Consider the following 12,694-nt stretch of genomic DNA (forward strand, 5'->3'; position numbering starts at 1 on the left):
GTGTCTCTTTGGCTCCCTACATCCAGGAAAGTCTTAGTAATGGAAAAACAAGGATGTTGTAGGTGAAGGCTGAAGTCCTTTGGCAGAGCGGCGTGTGCAAGAGCCTGAGCAGAGCCTGCTGCGCTGTAGCGCGGCCGAGCCTGTGATAGCAGCCTGTCAGCTCCCCCAGCATTAACACTCATTCACAAAGATTCAGAGAGTCAAGGAGCAAGTCACCATGTCCTGCAGTAAATAACTTTGGATTCGTTTCCCCACGTACCGACTGACATATAAACTCCATATGGTTTGGCCGTTCCGGAAGGGCTCTCGCCCGGATCACATTAACATATGAAAGCCCTGATATTTTCATAATCAGCTAACTCAAGGGGTCACCCAGCTGATGCCAGGAAGGTCTTCCCTTTCTTTTGATAGCTGAGAAAGTATAATGGACTTTTGCAATTCAAACAAGTTATGTAAATAGCATAAAATAAAAAAATCTAGGTGTCATGACTCATTTAAACCAAGATAATTGAGAGAAATACACTCCTTGAAATCAACTATTGACTTCTGAGTCTATCATAACCAGTGAGGAGTCTGCTACTTGTCAGATACTCTTTCTCATGGAGTTCCAAACACACTGTCAAAATTTGTATAGCTTCTGGCTCCCAGGCTTTCTACTTACATACCACTCACCCAATTCCCTTTTTAATTTCAATTGCTTGGAGACCTACCCCAAAAATTTTAAAAGAGAAAAAAAATCCCAAACAATAAAAAACCACCAAAAAACCCTAAAACATTGTCCTGAAACTACTTAGGTTTACAGAGGTAAAGTCTGGTAAGAATGATGTATGTGTTTAATAATATGTTCCCTGGTTAATAAAATACTAGATTATTTTTGGACTACAGAATTTAAATGGAAGGAAGTTTAACCATTAGGAACCTGTTTACAATTACCAAGAGAATAGCCAGTTGGTAGGTCAATAGCTATCAGCAGAAATAAAGAACCACAGCAGCCACCTGTGCTTAAGGCTTGTCCCTGTTAGGAAAAAAATAAATGAAAAGGCAAAACCCGAGAAGCAAAGCTAAAGCATGCTGGGGTCTTTTCAGTTTAAAATTAAAAAACAGAGGGCATTGCTCTGGGACTACTGATTTCAGAGTCTAGAGCACACGATAAACAGTTCTTCCAGGCTGTATAAGGAAAAAATGGGCAGCAAATATCTGCATCAAACTTTTTCTCTAGATAAATAATTCAATCCAAAGCATGTTGAAATACCTCAAACAGGTTCTTCATGGCCTGAAGATTTGCTCTGAAAGGAAGTGTGCACACAGGGATGTTTCCCCTTCCTCTGTGAACTGTCCCACCACTGAGCCAGTTGGAGATTGGCCATTTAGAGTTGAAAAGGCCAGCAGACACCTGTGTCAAGTGCATCCTTCCTTTACCAGATGGAAATAACTGGAGCCTTGAGAAAGTTCTCACTCATTGTCCTCTGAATGGGTCAGAGAGAATCACACCTGCAGAAGGGCTCAGTGTGTATCTCACACTGGGAAGAACCACATTCCCAGTAATATCAATGGGACTTCTGCTGTGGAACCTGAGGATATCTGTTGCCAGCAGAGAACATTTCCAGAGGCAATGAACTCTCTGATCCACAAGAACAAGCCAGAATGGATAGTAAACTATCCAGGGCAAAGTCTCTGTCATTTGAGTTTTTAAATCAGGATTGAATGCCTTTCTAAACTATGTGCTCAAGCTCTACCACAAGCTCCATGCAAGAATCACCAGGCAAAATCCTCTGGCTTATGGGATTCAGCCAAGATGACTATAATGGTTCCTGCTGGCCTTAAAAGTCAGTAACACAGGTGAAGTAGAAACTGTGGTTGAAATTCATCCACATGCAAAGCCCAGTGATAAAACTGAATAGAATTTCAGCCAAAGTGTTAAGAAAGTCTTAGGCCACCCTGCATCCAGTACAATTTTTAGGGAACCCCCCTGAATTACACAGGGAGAAGAACGGCTGTGTCAAGCCTTACTAAGGTTTTGGTTTGCATACTGTGAGAGGAAATAAAAAGCATTGCCTTCTGCCCCAGGGTTACTGCTGGAAGAGAAAGACCAGCTGGGACCTCTTGTGGAATGCAAAGGAAGCTTAGCATTTATCTGCTTCTGCCCTTGTTGGTATTTGTTGGAGGAGTTCTTAAAATGTGCATATCCAAGAAAAAAAAACTCTGAGGAAGCTCTTTTGCCCCAGCAGAGCGTTTTGCTTCGCTACGTATCCTCCAGGCTCATCAAACAGCCAGTCTCTAATGACTAATGCTGAGGAGCCAGGGAAGGAGAACAGGCACCTTGCAGTGCTGCACATGAGAAACTCTGCTCTGTGAACTTTGACACTTCTTCATTTCAATAATGCCTATTGTGGAATAAAATCCATCAAGGGAAACACCGACTCCACGACTCACCACTATAAATCATATGTTGAATGGCAAAACACACAAAATTGCCCTGAGATTTGGAGCAGTCTGGGAAACACATGACTGTAGCACACCACATTTGGCCAAGGCTTATTGCTGCCTCCTGAAATGAGCAGGTGCCCACTGGTCCTCCCGAATGGATCCACAACCCAGGTCAGTGGGCAGAGACAGGCCACAAATACATTCACACAAACTGTACATGGGTACTGGTAAACATACAGATTCCACCATAAAGGGACTGTATGACTCTTCCCCGATGTCTGGAATGCACATTGTGTTACAAAACAAAGGAAATTATGCGAAGATAGCCCCAGAGGCAGAGTAACCATGATCAGCTCCTGCTTCTGAATACTGGGCAAACACTTACCAGCCACAATTAATTACCTGCCTCTGCTCGTTTTGTTAAATGATCAAAGTAACACATCCACTGGTTGCACATGAATGTGACTATTTGTACAAAATTACATTTATACAGTAGTGGTGCAGGGCCAGATCCTGAAGTATTTGTCATTGCTCACATGTAAGTCACCTTACTGAGGGAATTGCTTCTGATTTCCTAGCACCAGGACTGCAGGATGCAGCTGAACTTCTGCAATATGAAGGTGATACGGCTCTACAGCAGAGCAAGGGTGGCATCAATCCTTCTTGGAGTTCCTCTCTTTCTCATCAGCCCACCTGAAACATGTGAAATATTTGTGAAATCCGTTTCAGAATGACCAGACGAGGTACTGGAAGTACCACAGTCAGTTCAGCACTTTGGCTCTTCCAGGAACACTTGGGGAATGGAAGTGTATTATTTCCTTTCCCACAGGATCACTGCAGTGCATACAATAACCCTCAGTTCAAGAGATACTGCCCTGTCCACAGCCTCAAACACCCCATCAAGGGAACAGTTTGCCCCTTTCAGCAACAGGGACCATTCTCTGAGCTTAAGCTTTCTGTCCTCATTTCCTCAGCACTGTGCAGTATTTTGGATCAGCACTGAATCCCACGGAAGTCCTTCAAAACCAGTTTTTCTGGCACGATGCAAACAAAACTGTGGATCTTGCCTGTCTACAATGAAACTGTATTACCAACTCATCAGGAGTGGAAAACAGAGCAAGAAGGATACTCACAGAGCAAGGATACCCACTTCGAAGGCAGGCAGCTAAACTTCAGTCTGTGTTTGCTCCCAAGAAGGCAGAAGACCTCAGTAAATCCAGCCCATGGTTTTCATCTCCTTATAAGAGCTTTGGATATGCTATCCTGGCAGAGAAAAAAGAAAACTTTGCAATAAAAGTATGGAATTTGGTTCACTAAAATTCTGATAAAAGTGTGTGCAGAAGGAACTCTACTTAGCATCAGTGCAGACCCTCTAAAACACATACATAAACATTTATGCAGTTTCCATTTCTTTCAGGAATTGTTTGTTGTTCTATTTGATCATAGCACTTCTACAGCTTCTAATATTTTTGGATAATGTTCTTGCCTTCATTTGTAATCACTCTTTATTCGGTGTGGAAGATGGATTTTTCCAATTTTTTGCTATTATGTACCTTAGCATGGAAAGGATTAGATGGGTTTTTCTTTTTCCTTTTAGTCCTTATTTAACTGCTTGTGAGCTTCAGGGATTTATATCCCAGTAGGTCTAATTCCAGGATTATAGGTATCTAAATATCCAGTAAATCATTTAGCAGCATATAGGTTTAAGGCAACTCCAAATAACCCCTCCAGTTAGCTCTCCAGCTAAAAAGTGAAGTTAGCCAGAAGCACTATATTTGAGTAAGAGTTATAAAGTAATGCAGAATCACTAATTTAGATTCTGATTCTACTTGCTTCAAAGGTACTGATAAAATTTATACCCACTTCAGTGGAACATGGCAAGGCCTTCAAATCCTCTTCTTTAGACACTTGCCTTCTTCCTAGCCAAATACTAATAAAAATCTCCTCCTCCTCTGATTTAAGGTTCAGCTCTCATTCCCATAACCATTGCATTTTATTTAGATAAACACTGTCAGGTTGAGTTGACCCAAAATTTAGATTTATTGAAAATGAAATAAAACGAGCAACAGAAAGCTTTCTGTATTTGTTTTTCTAAATTCCAGTGAAAGCAGCTTCTTGGTCTGGACTTCAATTTTCCTTGGCATCATCTACAGCCTGAACATTGAAGCACTGTGCTCATACATGAAAACAAATAGGGGACAGGGAAAAGTGAAATTGAGTTATAGTTTTTCCTTGTTTGGGCTTAGTGAAAAGCAAATATGTGGTATTAAAGATCAAAAGCAAATCTGGTTTCTAGGGATCTATCACTCAGAATAATCAAAAGCAATACTAAGAGCAAAGATAAGGCAATCACTGCGTTTAACTGTGCCTGTTAATTTGCCCGTGCTCCTTTACACAGGGCATAGAGAGCGAGCAAGGCTTTGCCCTGGCAGAGTGGGGAGTCCAACCACAGACCTGTGCCAGTTCTCACCAGGTGTGCCTGAGGATTTAGGCAAGGCATTGTTCCACTGGCACCAACACCGGCAGCGCTGGAGAGGCACAGGTGTTTCAAGGTCAGGTTTCTGGTTTGGTTTGAGATGGCTGAAGGTGTTAAACCCATCATTTCCTAGACTGATTCTCTCCAACCTGTGCAAAAAAAGGTGCTTTTGTACCTGACCATTTCCTTGCAGTATCAAGTGACTGCTAAGGGACACAAAACTCAGCATGGAAGGTACTTAACACACACAGGTTGTTCTAACAGGGCCTGGAGGAACCAGGGCTGGGGTGTGGTGAGGTGATAAAACTGAGCATCCCTCCCACCCTTAAGGGTAAGTGCTTGTTTAAACTCCCTTTATATTGGGTGTGTCGGAGGTGTGAGCCTGGAGGACCTGCCATAGCCAGAATTAACATGTGTTCTTCTTCTGTTAAACAGATACAAAAAGGCCTTTCCTTTCCATACAGAGGCTTTTTGCCTGCACAAGTGTCAACACAAAGTTCATTTCAGGCAAGCCCTGTGGTGAGGAGAAAGGTAAGGTTAGGTGAGGAGCCCTTCCCATCAAACCAAACTTGAAGGAAGGCCAGGACTTCAGGGCTGGATTAGGACTGGGCACATCCCAGCACATAGAGTGGTGAGTAAGATGCATCAAGAGACTCAAGAAGGTATTGAGTCTCAGAAATGCACCTTGCATTTGCACTTTCCTTCCTTATTCAGGATGGGAGGGTGGGATCATATAGTTATTCCATTACAGATTGTATATAACATACATATTCATATGTGTATATATATATATATAAAATAATAGTTTATATTGTAGGAGATTATAGTAGTTTTCTATGCACCACCTACCACCCTTTGCACTGGCTGAGGCAGATAGGCCAGTGGATAAGATGAATAGACAATCACAGTTTTCCTTACCTCCATGGACATCCTGCAAGGAACGAGCAACCAAACAGGTAGACTTGTTTTCTCCTGCATACCTGAATCCACAGCCCAGATAGCCAACAAAGGAGATGCCAGAGTATTCAGTTCATTCATCTTTATGTCCTGGGCAAGAAAAATGAAGTCACCATGTAGCCTTCCTTTACTGACCACTCAATCTTCTCTGCAAACCATTCCCTACCTATGAGCAGAGCGTGTTCACCTCAAACCTTTTATAAATGGCCCTGAGAAAGCTGGTTTTTTAAATGAATGAACAGTGAAAATGGAGAAATAATATATTCCATTGATGCCATGTCATCCTGGTCCACCATTCATAACATTTCACGTGTATCCAGACCCCACACACAGATGTGCCTCAAAGAGTGTGCAGGATCAGCAGTCTGCAGCTTCAGGAGCAGACAACATCTAAATCCACCACCATTTCAGCAACATCTCTGCCTGAATATGATAGATAAGGATTTCAGGAAGGCATGTCAAAGATAAAAGGAAAGCTACCCCTGGCTCTTGTTTAATTTCCCTTCCAATTTCCTAAAAGGCCTGTTGCGGGAATGACTGTCACCAGAAAGACACAGGGCCCAATTTACAGCCATTGCACAGAACTGCAATAAGCAGTTGCAGTCTATAATTTTCAAGCAACACCACATTTATGAAAACTGCAACAACCCCTTTTGCTGTGATTTGTGGACTCTCGTGGCAGAAGAGCCAACCTCTCTCTCAGGCAGCAAAGAGCAAGAGAGAGTAAGATGAAGAAAACCAAACTGGCTGCTGCCTCAGCATGGAGGCCACAAAATAAATAAAAAACAGTCTTAAAAAGTGTTAATAAAATATCCGCTAAGAGTAGAAGGGGAGATTAGAGCTGACAAGTTGGCCATAGGGCCTTCTTCAGGCTCTTCCAGTTAGAACTGAAACAAGATGACAAGTTGAGAAATTGAACTATGTTGACACGGCCTGTATTTTCATAATTTCCTGCTCCTTTTTTTATATTAAAAAAAAACCAAAAACCTGCAAAATAAAAAGGAAAGAATTCAAACAAAGGCCTGACATACTGTGCAGTTCTCCTACATGTCCTGTACCAGGCTTTGGAACAAATGCAAGAGTAACTGCAAGACCCATCACAATGTGTTGTATTTACTTAGCAATCACCTCTAATTTTTTTCACCAAGGATTCTATTTGAGTGGAAAGACTTCAGCATGAGTTGGATGAGGTCCCAGATCATCCTGCAGTTTTTAGGGAGAGCAGCACTACTACTACAAGAGTGAACCAGAAAATACAGATGTTAAAGCTTGTTATCTTTTGGGTTTTGTTTCAAAATCCTGTCAAAATCAGCAGAAAAGCTTTCATTAGATCTAATGTCTTTCTGAAAAATAGTTAAAATCTTTCTGAATTGGGATCGAAATTGTGGCAATGGGTAAACATTCATGAAGAAACCAGGGATTATTTTATAAACAGCTGAAGCAGCAAACATTTGCTCCCCCTACATCTCTGAAGAGTCAAACCCAGAGTTCCACGTTACCATCAATTCATTCACTCTGTGCTTTAGGCAACTTGACTGTTTTAAATCTCAAGCATCTCCTCTTTTTCCTCCAAAAAGCCACTCCGTTATTAAACAAATTATAACTACGCCTCTAATTTTGCTGTCTGGGAGTTTCTTTCCCAATCCAAGATTTGGGAACAGGGGAGTTTTTCCTCTGAATTGCTCAGACTAAGCAAAGGTAACACAAGAGATTTTCCAATTACGTCATTTTATTTTTATCATTATCACCATCATCATCATGATTATTATTATTATTGTCATGATCTTTTCTTTGGCATTTTAGCTCTTACCTAAGCGGGGTGTACAGTGCTGCACAGCACGTAGTCTGCTTCCCCATTTCAAATGAGCACAGCCATGCAGAGATTAGAGGTCCAACAAAGAGTTTATCATAAATGCATCTAGTATTGCTCCTCATCAGTGAACTGCACAACACCAGTGCCATGCAGCTGAAGGCTGGCAGGCTACAGAAGGATTCCTCATGCAGTGAGCTCAGCAACAAGGATGTTTCAGGAGAACAGGTTTTTATGAGCTTCAGTCAAGCTGTTTTGATGTTCACTCCACCTTCTTTGAGGGGGTAGTAAAAGATTTAAATCTTAAGCCCTTCTGAGCACAGAGGGCTGGAAAGACCACAGAATAAATCTGTCTTCACCATGCTAGACATGGGTGGAAAGCAAGGAAGACCCTCAATAGGGTTTATACTCCTGTAATGAGCTCTGCAATCTTAACCCTCAGCAGAAGAACTTAAGTCATTGGTCCTGCTGGAGAAACCATGCCTGAAAGGGATGAAATTCTGGTGAGGGCCTTCTCACATGTCTTTTTGTTAAGGTTGTGTCAGGAAACACCTGTGGTGGAACTGGTCTTTAAAAACTGAGAATTCTCTGGGCTCTTGAGATATAAAAATCTGGACTTGTTGTCAGCTGGGCTCCTTCCTCAAGCTTCAAAGTCTAGGAAGGCCCTGCTCACAGTGCATTCACTAGTACTTCAGGCCAGTTTCTGCTTAATGAAGTCTAGAGAAGTGGTAAATGGTTGTCTAAAGGCTGCAGTGGTGGACACTGTCTCTGCACTGGAACATCCACGATGGAAAGAAGGCAGAGCAGCAACAAGCTTTGGCAGCACAGCGATGGTGAGGGACCAGGCAGACCAGGACAGGAGGAGCTTTCTTGCTCCCTGGCTTCAGTCATTTTCTTACCCAAACAGCCAAGGCTTCCACAGGCTCTCAGGTGGAATTCTTAATAAAAGAAGTTATGTAAGGGCAGAGAGTTTGATTCACAGAGCCGCCACACCGGCAACACGTTTACACAACTTCTCCACCCAAAGTCAAGAGGTTTAACCTGTAGGGATAATTGCATCCCTTTGGCAAGGGTGGTACAGAACACTTAGAAAGGTAATCAAAGCAGAGAAAAAGGGAAAGCAACATCATTTGGGATAATTGGAGCAAAGAGGTAATACATATCTCAGTGTCACAGGGAAGATTGCCCAATGCAATACGCATTTATTCTTATCTCAGAATTGTATTTATCGAAGTAAACCATGCTTAAGTTAAAGGGAAGCACATAAATCTTCTCTTATTGTCATTTTGCAACTCAAAGCAGCTGCTAATTATATTATAGATCTTCTGGAAGTATGTACAGTAATTACCAGTTTCAGCCACATTATTAGACTTGCAAATACAGTTTGCTCCTTACAAGCCTGTCAGGGGCAAAGAGTCAGACCAAAACCAGGGAAAATAAGCACAGATTGAAGAAATCAAGTGGCAAACCCTAACTGGACCTACTCTGATTTGCACTGGATGAAGACACTGCCTTTAAGACATACACAGGTTTCCTTGCTGAATTCTTTCCTTTTGGTCTGCTGAAGTTACGATTTCTGTTGGGCTTTTCTGCGTGACCTTCTCACAGAGATGATCATGGTCTGAGTTGGGCACAAACTCAATGTACTGGAATCAGGGACAGCTCACTTCAGATCTTCAGATCTTTCAGAAGGAAAAATTGATGTTACTGTCCTAAGAACAGGACTAAGTTCAAGGCCTATGAAGTCCTTGAGAGGCCCTTGATACTGCATTCTTCTGCAGATGAATGGAAGCACCAATTTTTGTCACTTAAATAAACGTACAAACAGGAAATTTAGCTAAAGAACCAGGGTATGGTTATACCACACACTTTCTCCACATACTGTAGCTAAACCACTACCAGGAATAAATCTTAAGTACTATGTATATATACATATATACATGGGAAGAACAACTTGTATTATACATTTTTTTCTATTTGTCTGGGTTTCATATCAACTGAGCACGGGCTGGAGTTCTTAAACCAACAGGAATTATGTGGGTAAAAGACTGAAAGGTTGCCATGCAAGGTAGAGTTTTCATAAACATTATGTGAATTATGAGCTGAACTTTCAATATAAAAACGTTTTGGTTTTTTTTATAAAGTACTCTTAATTCCAATATTCTTCCATAGAAGTACTAACATTTATTCCAAATTAAAACAAAACCATTATTCAAATCCCTATTTCCTCAAAAGGGTGGTGGAAATGTAATAATGACTAAAATAATATAGTATACAAATGGTTAATATTTTCTGTTAGGCTAGTTGGGGCACTTCAATATCATAAACTCTTCCCACCCCTGGCACAGCTTATTACGTGAAGCCACAAAAATAAGGTACAAGTATGAGCTTTCTTTGCGAATTATAAATTGCAAAATACTTTGCTACCTTTACTGGAAAGGTTTAATGTGAGTGCAAAGTCATATTATTAATGAGAATAACCATACAGTCATTTAAGCAACAACATCTTCATATTGCTTTGTGGCTCCAGTGTCTACTCTTGCAAAATACTGAGTTTCCTCTATTCTCATTGAGAATAAGAGTTGAAACAAAGTGTAAAACACTCTTCCGTGTCCAGATGGATGGGCAATGTTTAATGTGTAACATCCTCCCTGGGAAAAGAATCTGAAGAAGAGTTTCAAGATTAATATCCAATTTCCAGGCTTTTACACTGCTTGGCAATCATTCAAATCTAACAGTGAACCAAGATTAAAAAGCCAAAGGCCACAAACCTGTTTAAACTGGTATAGTGGGTTCAAAGTTCCCTCTAAGATCTTGAGCTATAGTTTCCACATATCACCGAAGTAAAAAACCTAAGCAGCCCCACAGATAAGGTCCTATTTACTCTAGATGAACTGAAGAACTATGAATCACACTTTGGACCTTGTTCTTAGTCATAATTAATACCTGATTATTTTGCTACTCACTGATGACTGACTTCAGTATAACCCTTCAGAAGTGTTTAGGAGTAAAATGAAATGAGGAGAAAAAAAAAGTGCTGCTGCTAATAGGGAGAAGGATGGTGGGAAATACTGATGTCTCCTTGCCAAAGTGAAAGTGCATTGAAGTGCCTACAGTCATTGCTATTCATGTTCTTGCTGAAAACTCATTGGGAATCCCACTGACTCTGGAGATTGCAGGAGAGAGAGCACTCACAAACATGAGTGTATGTGTGAAAGAAAGCAGAGAGGAGAAAGCAGCAATAATGCAGAATTCTTACTTACCTGTGCTTGGCATCTGCAATCCCCTGGTGGTTACACTGTCTTGACACAGGACTGGTTTTAGTTCTGTTACTGGATGTCATCCAGATCCTTACATTTGACTTTCACCAATGGGAATGACAATAGGATTCCCTTCTCTCTTTCCAGACATGTTACAGGAAAATGGTATATTTTGAAGAAGGCAAACCATTTAACTGCTCTCCTTTAAATAAAGCACATTACAAGTCCATTTTACCACTCTAAAACTTTGGACACTGAGCCTAAAGAAGGTAGAATCATAGAATCTGTACTTATTATGCTCTAGTAACAGATAGTTACTCATATAACTGCTCATGAAAAATACCAGGGACTGAGCACAGGCAGAGCAGAGTCAAAACACACAAGGAGAAAACCAGCAGAAGAGGAGACGGATACAGACTAAGTAAAAGGCAGTTTTTTCATTCTCCAGTGACAACACATAGACCAACTTTTTCCTTTTCTTAGAGAAGACAAAAAGGCTTTTTCCCAGTTTGCAAAATATTTGTGTATCACCCGATGTTTTCAGTTCATTAACTGCTGAAATCCAACTCTGCATGTTTAGCAAGATCTAGGCTATGACACCTTCTGTCAAACTACTTTTCTGCAGCCTACAATCTCTTTCCTATAAAAGAAAACTAAACTAACCTTGCTGATAGCTATGGAAACCCAAAAGCTTTCAATAAGTATGAAATTTTCTTATATCTGAAGACGGATCTCCTTTAAAGGGAGATCCACAGGGCCTCATCTCTTGGCAGCTCACAAACAGTTGTCACAGCTGGGCAAGATAAAGTTCCAAAAAATGTGTGTTGAGCTTCAATACACTGACACCAAGGTCATCAAGAAACCAGTTCAAAACAGGAAATATCTCTAACCCCATGGATTATAAAGATTCCTTATAACTATCACAAGTGCTTACAGTAAATTCCAGTATAAGGAACCTGCACCAGTATCTAGAGCTGCAAGCTCTTAAAAAACAGGGTGGTGTCACTTTATTCTTGGAATAAAGGACATGTCTTAAATTGATGTGAGTGAACTGAAGGGTAGAAAAACTGATGTATTACTCATTATTTTAGTCAGGTCCCATATTTTTTAATAGAAATTTAATAACAAGTCCATTTCTGTACTGTTGGGTCCCACTGCACCACCTTGGAAGAACCAGCTGTTCTCAGTCCAACAGGCTGGTCCTCTGTTATGTATTCCCAGAGGATTTCACTGACCTGTCCTCCCTGGACAGGCTGAGCAGGGCAGGTAAACAGGCACTGCCTTTCCCTGAGAGCAGCTCTTGCTGGCAGCTACTCCCAGTTCTGGAAAACTAATGGCAGACCATTATCAGCTCTTCTGGTAATTGCTGCAGGATGGAAAGCAGAGTGTAATAAATCACAACATCATTATGCTAAGGCCCAAATGGCCTGGTGTATTTTTGCTTAAAATGGTTAATCCACAAGTGGTATAGACTACAATGGTAGATAAAAATATCCTATATTGACTGGTATGCATGTGAGCTTTTTTGTACTTGTTTGTTATTCACAACACATTTTAAACTGATAAAATAACATCGTCTTCAGCTGCAACAGTAACATTTTCTTTTTAGCTCTGGGGGAGGAAAAATCCCGCAGTCTTTAAATATGAGAGCCTTGAACTCTGCACAAGGCATTACATCTGTTATGAAGGTACCACAGGTAATGACTGTGGGCTAAAGGTTGGTGTATTTTCATTGTTTGTATTGTGTCTTTAAGGCAAATGTCC

General features: G+C 41.0%; 1 long non-coding RNA gene across 1 annotated transcript; it reads right to left on the bottom strand.

Annotated features, from left to right (window-relative positions):
* Window positions 1–3,602: 3,602 nt before the first annotated feature.
* LOC135421792 (uncharacterized) lies at window positions 3,603–11,128 on the bottom strand. Its single transcript, XR_010434191.1, has 3 exons — window positions 10,934–11,128; window positions 5,822–5,950; window positions 3,603–3,690 (listed from the first exon to the last, which is right to left on the bottom strand). It is a non-coding gene; the product is annotated as an uncharacterized LOC135421792 (long non-coding RNA).
* Window positions 11,129–12,694: the final 1,566 nt, after the last annotated feature.

The sequence above is a fragment of the Pseudopipra pipra genome, chromosome 14, assembly GCF_036250125.1.
Source record: "Pseudopipra pipra isolate bDixPip1 chromosome 14, bDixPip1.hap1, whole genome shotgun sequence".
NCBI classification, from domain to species: Eukaryota; Metazoa; Chordata; class Aves; order Passeriformes; family Pipridae; genus Pseudopipra; species Pseudopipra pipra.